Here is an 8,656-nt window from a genome sequence, read left to right as displayed (position 1 = left end):
AAGAGCTTAGAGGCAGGGAGACCAGCAAGCAATGCGAACTTGTCTCTTTGAAAAAGTACAGAATAGAGACAGCAGTGCGAGGGGTGCCTAAGAGAGATCTGTTATTGCAGGTCTGTTCATCTGGCCAGGAGCACAGCCAGAGGAGAGAGTCAAATGCCTAAAGAGTTGGGGCCAACCTGAACACTAAATGTTCACAGCAGCATTATTCATAATAGCTAAAACGAAAAACAACCTGGATCACCATCAACTAATGAATGGATAAACAGAATGTGGTATGTCTATATAATGGAATATCATTTGGCAATAAAAATAAAACAAGTTACAGCATGGATGAACCTTGAAAACATTGTGCTAAGCGAGAGAAGCTAGTCACCAAAGATCACTTGTTGAATTATTCTATTTATATGAAATGTTCAGAGTAAGCAAATCCATAGAGACAGAAAGTAGGTTAGTAGTTGCCAGGGGCTGAGGCAGGGAAGAATTAGGAGTGATTACCAGTGTGTATGGGGTGATGAATTTTGGGGTGATGAAAATGTTCTAAATTAAATGGTGGCAATGGTTGTATAACTCTGTGAACATACTAAAACCCCTGAAATTACATACTTTAAAAGGGCGAATTGTATGGTATGTGAATTATGTCTCAATAAAGCTGTTATTATAAAATAAAAGAATCAACTACCTGACCTAAGGGTTTAAGAGTCTTTTGGGCTTTGGAGGAGAGGCTGCAGGGGTTCCCGAGAATAAAAATGAGTCAACAGATCCTTCGAGCAGGTTATTAATGCTAATAAATAACGGGTATGTGCAAATCAGTTTTCAAGTCTGCAAATGGCTGTCTCCTTTTTTGTTTTCCCATTTATTTCAAATGTGGGCTGGTACAAATTCAGCTTGAGTAGAGTCCACTTGATTCTGAAGGGTGCTTTACAAGTCCCCTCAGCTCCTGCTAGCTGCATGCCAGTGAAAGAACCCCAGGACTGTCTTGGGCTCTTGCTCCTTGTGGCTGGCTCACTGATCTTTATGAAGCATCTGTTTCAAGTTTCGCCTGCTTATAGCCCCTTTTTTTCTAGGGCTCAATCTGCTGCAGGACAACACCACTCTGTCTCCAAAAGGGCCCTCCTGAAGCTCTGACCCATGGTCCTTAAATCAAGTTCTGAGCCATTAGAATGAGATGCTACCATGGAAGCTGCCAATGCTGTGCTGCTAAACCAGCTCTCCCAGAAAGAGCTTAAGTAGCAAATGGCAGAGCCAGGACTAGAGCCCCCTAAAAGTGGGTGCATTTAATCACTGGACTGCCCCACTCACTCCTGAAGCACTCACATTAGTGCAGAAGATCCCCAGCTGTAAGGTCTTCAGAAATAAATGACCTAAGCCAAGACACATCTTGGACCAAGTTAAGCCAAGAAAACGGATACCATTCTAAAATATCCACTACAGCTGATTTAAACTACCAGTGTGAATGTAGAGTACAGAAGAGAGGAGCGTGATTGGCTCTTGAGAGTAGAGTGAGCCTTCTCTAGGAGCTCACCATCACTCTCAGGTCTTTTGGGCTAGTACACTCTGGTGGCTCTTTCACCTACTCTTCAGGCACATTCAGTTGGGTTTATCCTAGGGTATTCATAACACATGAAACGTTTTTACTTTCTCCCTCATATCTACTTATTTGATACTTGTGCAGGCACAGAGGACATGGATAGGTTATTAATGAGGAAATGATATACAGGTTTGGATGTGAACAAATCCCATAGCAAACTACTGATGGAGATGGAGGTTAGATTCCTGATAGATTCAAGTTTGTTTGCTCTCCTGTCAATTTTGGAAAGCACATAACTATATAGAGTAGATCCATATACATTTATGTGAGGCTTAAAGGGAAAACAGTGCATATTCTGTCTGGTTCCTAGTCTTCAACCTGGTGGAGAAACCTAAACTTTAGCATACAGTCACTTTTCTTGGGTTTACATCCTCACTGCTGCATTCTTATTAATTTTAGAACATTTCAACAACCCCCAGAAGAAACACCAAACACATTAACAGTCACTCTTTATTCTCACTTCCTCCCTCTACTGTCCTGACTAATTTAAAGTAGGTACTAATCTACTTTCTGTTTCTATGGATTTGCTTATTCTGGACATTGCATATAAATGGAATCATACAATATGTGGTTTTACTGCATCCAGCTTCTTTCACTTAGTGTAATGTTTTTGAGTTTCCTCTGTGTCACAGTGTGTATCAGCACTTTATTTTTTGTTTTTATTGCCAAATCATATTATGTTGTATGGATATACCACTGTTTATCATTCAATGGACATTTGGGTTGTCCACGTTTTGATTATTATAAGTAATGCTGCTACGAACATTTGTGTACAAGTTTTTATGTGGACATAAGTTTTTATTTCTCTTGGGTACATACCTCGGAGTGGAATTTCTAGGTTATATGATAATTCTATACTTAATCTTTTGAGGATTGCCAACTGTTTCCCATCATAGTTACACCATTTTACACTCCCACCAGTAGTGTCCGAGGGGTCCAGTTTCTCCACATCCTCATCAAACACTTGTTATTGTATCCCTTTTTTATTATAGTCATCCTAGTGCATGTGAATGAAATAGATTGCCTTGTGGTTTTCATTTTCATTACACTAATGATTAATGATCTGAACATCTTATGTGCTTATTGCCATTTATGTATCTTTGGAGAAGTATCTATTCAAATTCTTGGCCCCCTTTAAAATTGGATTATGCGTCTATTTATTGATGAGTTAAAAGTGTTCTGGATATAAGTGTTCAGATATGTCACTTGTAAATACTTTCTCCCATTCTCTGGGTTTCTTTCACTTCCTTGATGGTATCATTCATTAAACAAAAGGATTTAATTTTGACAAAGTTCACTTAATATTTTCTTTTGTTGCTGGTGTTTTTGGTGTCATATCTAAGAAACCAAGCTCATGAAGATTTACTCTTATATTTCCTTATGGGAGTTTTGCAGTTTTAGCTCTTACATTTAGGTTTATGATAATTTTTATGGATGGTGTGAAGTAGGGTACCAACGTGGATATCCAGTTATCCCAGGATGAAAGTCTATTTTTTTCCTCCACTGCATTGTCTTAGCATGCTTGTCAAAATCATTGGATCATAAATATGATAGTTTATTTCTGGATTCTCAGTTTTATTCCATTAACCTACACATTTATCCTTATGCTAGTACCACACTGTCTTGATTACTTTGTAATAAGTTTTGAGATAATTTTGTCATGAAAAGGTATAGGAGTTTGTCAAATAATTTATCTTTTGAGATGATCATGTGGTTTTTACACTTTATTAATGTGGTGTATTACATTGATTGGTTTTTTGGTGTTAAACCAAATTTGCAATTCCCTTTTGCTTTTAACTAAGACAAAGAGTAAGTTGGAAAGCTTGGCCCCTGTCTTTTATTGCTTTTTGGGATCTTGCTTGTGAATTAGGGTTGGCCTAATAGTTACTATGTATAAATATCTTGCAAAGCCAAGATTTGGGATTTATTCCCAGAAGAAACTGTGATCTGACATCTTTGTATCCTTTAAGGGGGTATTGGACTAAATGTTTATGCCCCACCCCTCACCATATGTTGAAATCCTAATCCCATTGTGAAAGTGTCAGGAGGTAGGGCTTTTGGGAAGTGATTAGGTCATGTGGTGGAGCCCTCATAGATGAGATTAGAGCATTTGTAAAAGAGACTCAGAAAGCACTCTCACCTTTTTTTTATCATGTGAGGACAGAAGAAGGGAGCTGTCTTTGAACCAGGAAGCAGGTCCTCACCAAGCTCTGAATCTATAGTGCCTCGAACTTAGACTTTCCAGTCTCTAGAACTGTGAGAAATAAATGTTTGTTGTTTAAGCTATGCAGTCTATGGTATTTTTCTTATAGAAACCCAAAGGTGCTAAGACAGGGGGCTATGAGATGGAATATCTTTTTGTCCAAGGGATCAGGAATAGAGCTGGCATGGCTAGATATAGTGCATGGTCAAAGGTGTTGGAAATGGAAAATCATTTTTTTTTTTTCCCAGCCAAACTGTATCCAGCTTTATTAAAGATACTTTTCATAAACAATCATGGTGTTTCAGGCAGGATATGGGCATAGCTGGACTTGAGTAAGATGACAGGCAGGTGCACAGAGCCGCATCTGGGCAGGGACTATAACGGAAGGGAGAACAGGCAGACTGGAGTGGGGGACACTTGATGAAATAAGAGAGGGCAGACCCTGAGGACATGTTGTTTTAGAAGTTCCATGCCACTCACCTGGGACCGATCACCCCAACTAGGCTTTCAACATAGGTGACCCTAATCGCTCATGTACAGTGATACTGGACTTCCCTCAATACACATATCTCAGCCGCTAGGGCTCTTCCAACCCATGATACTCCCTGCTGTTACCTTCTGGGAGCTGGGATGGTTTGTGGCTCAGTCAAGGACTGGGCAGGTGGAGGTTACTTCTTCCAAGGCCTCAGGTTGTTAATGGTTAGAGCCTGCTGGATTCTAGGAGCTGGTCCTTCTACCTGGTGCCCAACATGACTGAATGAATCTAGAAAAGCATTCACTTTTCTTGACTTAATTTAGTCCACAGTACCACTTGGCTTGAGACATTTCCTTTCTGAAGGGCTTACAGCCAGGCATCATGTGACCTAATGTGAGTGTTTTATGAGTGAGTGGGGTAGTCCAATGATTAAGTGCATCAGCTTTAAAGTCAGAGAGACAAGAGCTCTGCCATTTGCTACTTACATAACCTCTTTTGAGTCATAGAAATACCATGAGTACCTACCTCTTAAGTTTTATCCAAGATATATATGGAGTTTGTAAACAATGCCTGCCCTAAGAGTGTTTGACAGCAGCAGTTGCTATAATTAATGATGGTTATGATGTTATAAATGTCCTAGCCCTTTACTCTCTTCTGATGATTATCTGACCTAGGATCCAGTGCATTTTGGAAAGTACAGTAAGTAACTTTCTAGCCTGGAGATAAAGTGGAAAACCAAAAAAAGAATGGAAACATTTATTGACAAGTTTGTGTGGATGCGCATGGAAAAATGAGCTCTTGCATTTGCAGTTGATTTAATCTCTACAGTGAAAAAAATGCTAATGAATATGATTAAATGGTTGTACTTAATACTGCAACTTAAGAGGGAAAAAAAGTCATTAGTAAGTTTATTAATGCTCAAATACTCAGGCTCATTTGTAGAGGCTGATTAAAAGTAAATGTCCAAACAAAAATACTGGGTTTAAATTAATGAAAGTTGGAGCCCCAAATATTTAAGACAATAATCTGTGGCACCACAGTAAGATTAAAGTGATTAAGTTATTGTCGATATTTGAATAGGAACATGTGTATATTTTATCTTTGCCTCTCTAAATAAGAATGGGGAGGGTGGAGATTTCCAAGTTTGATACTTCAATAAAAATTTTTCATTTTTCATTTTTCTCACATTAGTAGTTTCATTCAGCAACGTTTGTTCTTTCTCTGGCAGGAGCATGGAATTTTATAAATTCTGACAGGACCTGATAGAAATGCCTCAGTGAAAACTCCTTTGAGTCAGCTCACTATCAGTTGTTCTTTATCAGCTTGCACTTTTACATGAGATTAAACACTCAGCACCAACTCACACAGTTAGATAGCAGATCCTGGCAGGACACTAGGACTCCTGGCAGAAGCATATTGCCTAATTTTTTTCCATGCTGCCCTTCAGTCACTTGCTCGGACATTAAGCATTTTGGTGCCGGCATACTTTGCTTTAAGAAATATGTTTTGTCTCAAAAATGAAATGCTAACAAATTAAATTCTATTTTAAGTTTTGAAAGGTAGCTTTCCCCTTAGATTCATTATCTGGTGTATTGTTTGGAAAGAACTACTAAGCATCCCTATTTCTTATGTCTTCAGTTGTTTCTATTCTCTTGCATCTTTTTCTGCCTAGGGAGGCTCAGGTGACTCTAATATCCTGAAAGCCCTCCCATCAGCCCCTGGCAAGCACCAATCAACTCTATTTCTATGAGTGTAGTTTTTCTTAGATTCTACATGTAAGTGAGATCACACAGTATTTGCCTTTCTCTGTCTGACTTATTTCACTAGTATAAAGCCCTCGAGGTCCATTCATGTTATCTCAGTGGCAGGATTTCCTTTTTTTATGGCTGAGTAATATTCTATGTGTATGGATTTTCTTTATTATTCCACTTGTTGACAGACACTGATGTTGTTTCTATGTCTTGGCTATTATAAATAATGCTGCAGGAGCATGGGGTGCAGACATGTCTTCAAGCTAGTGATTTCTTTTCCTTTGGATATAGATCCAGAAGTGGGATTGCTGGATCATATGATAGTTCTATTTTTAATTTATGAGGAACCTCCATTCTGTTTTCCATAGTGGCTGTACCAATTTACATTCCTATTAACAGCTCAAAAGGTCCCCCCCCCCTTTTTTAACATCCTTGTTAGCACTTTTATCACTTGTGTTTTGATAATAGCCAGTCTAACAGATGTGGGGTGATATCTCATTGCGGATTTGACTTGCATTTCCCTGATGATTAGTGGTGTTGAGTACTTTTTTATGTACCTGTTGGCCGTTTGTATATCATTTTTGGAAAAATATTATTCAGTTCCACTGTCTATTTTTAAATCAGATTATTATTATTATTATTTTGCTGTTTCTTATATGTTTTGGATATTTGCCTCTTATCAGATATGCGATTTGCAAATATTTTGTCCATTCAGTAGGTTGCCTTTTAATTTTGTTGATTGTTTCTTTTTCTGTGCAGAAGTTCTTTAGTTTGATATAATCTCACCTATTTCTTTTTTTATTTTTTTGCTTTGATTGCTTGTACTTTTGGTATCATATCCAAAAAATCATTGCCAAGTCCAACATCAAGGAGCTTTTTCCCTATGTTTTCTTATAGGAGTTTTATGGTTTCAGATCTTACATTTAAGTCTTTAATTTATTTGGAGTTAATTTTTATGAGTAGTATAAGATGGCATCTAGCCCATTTTCCTTTTCTGGTGTTTCCTTGCTACCCTAGTACTCTCTTATTTTTTCCATTTCTACCTATTTTGTGACCCTATGAAAGTCATGTAAACTCTCTCAGCCTCATCTCAAAAGTAAAATAGGCATTATATTAGATGATCTAGGTAATTGTGAGGATTAAACATATTAATCCTACATAAATATGTATTACATGTCTAGTACAGCACTAAACATATAGCATACACTCAATAATTGTTGTTTATTTCCTTCCCATTTTTTTCCCTTTAAAAATTTCCTTTCACAGCAAGGCATTTAAATACTAATAAGAATGCTTAATGAGTTACCATTCTTTGTGATATTTGTATTTTTTTCTAGGTAATTAGCTCAATCATTCATTCCTTTATTTGATATCAATGGATATTTTTGTGGGCCTCTACCTACTCCAGAAACTGTGTTAACTTTAACAGTTCAAAAATTAAGCAATAATATATTAGGGTTCCGATGTTCCTGAAATTTTACCTAGAGGGTTTGAATCTAAACACATAGATCTATAAGATACTCGAATTATTTTAGTAATGTTACAACTCAGCATTACCAGGATATCTTTCCTGTCTGAAAATTTCACTATCAGTGGAATGCCTAAAAATGGTTACAGAGTCAAGAACTTTATCATCTGTGAAGGCAAGGACAGAAAGAAAGAGACTCAGGGAAGGCAGCACGCCAAATACCAGTCTTCTCAAGTGTTGCTGTTTTGTCTTAATAGGCCTGTTTTTTGTAGCAAACCTATCTGACAGAGGCGCATTTGGCATTGTTTTCTAAGGATCCGAGACCTCATGATAAAATGATTCAGAATACTCTGTGGTGAGAGGCACTGTGAGGAGCCAGAGATTTCGTTGGGGCTACTTTAGCCATAACAGAGATATGATCATATGCAGAGCTAGGGGAATTCAGAAGACAAGACACTGAAGGACTGGGATTGTAGGAAAGGTATGGATTATTAGAATAGGGACACAATACTTCTGATTTCTTAGCATTCTTTTGATCCAAAGAGCTAAAGAAGCCTTTCAATCTACCTATGAAGAGAAGAACTGTCATAGTTTCTACCCACTTTACAGGTGAGAAACTGAGAAGCACAGAGAGATTCAAGGCATCTCTTACCTGGCTCCAGCTTACCTATTTGTCTTTATCTTCAGTACCTTAATGTCACCTTCTGCAGCAGTTATGCCACCTTTTTTACCATTCCCCAATTATACCAAGTTCCTCTCCCAACTCTGGTGTAGAAGACGGAGGTATACTGATCCCAATTTACAGGTGAGAAAACTGCAGCTCAGAAAGCTTACATGACTTGCCCAAGCTCATATGGTTGGTCGTGGCAAGGTTGGGACAGATTAGACCTCTTGGCTGCCAGTCTGTTTTCTTTAAAACTTAGAGAAGTGGTGGTCCTAGCAACCCTGCTCAGTGCCTGTTGAATCTCTACACCCAGGACAGCAGACAGAGCAGGCAGAAGAAGGAAAGACTCCAAAGACTCTCCTTCTAGCAACTTAACTGCTTTCCAAAGTCAGCATTTAGTGATGCTTGTGAAAACACAAATAATTTAGCACATAACACTCGGAACTGTAAACTCTGATAAATAGGATCAGGGGGAAGATTTAAGTGGAAGGGACAACTGCTATAAAG

The sequence above is a fragment of the Pteropus vampyrus genome, unplaced genomic scaffold (genome assembly GCF_000151845.1).
Source record: "Pteropus vampyrus isolate Shadow unplaced genomic scaffold, Pvam_2.0 Scaffold66, whole genome shotgun sequence".
Taxonomy (NCBI): Eukaryota; Metazoa; Chordata; class Mammalia; order Chiroptera; family Pteropodidae; genus Pteropus; species Pteropus vampyrus.
This window is presented reverse-complemented; position numbering follows the sequence as displayed.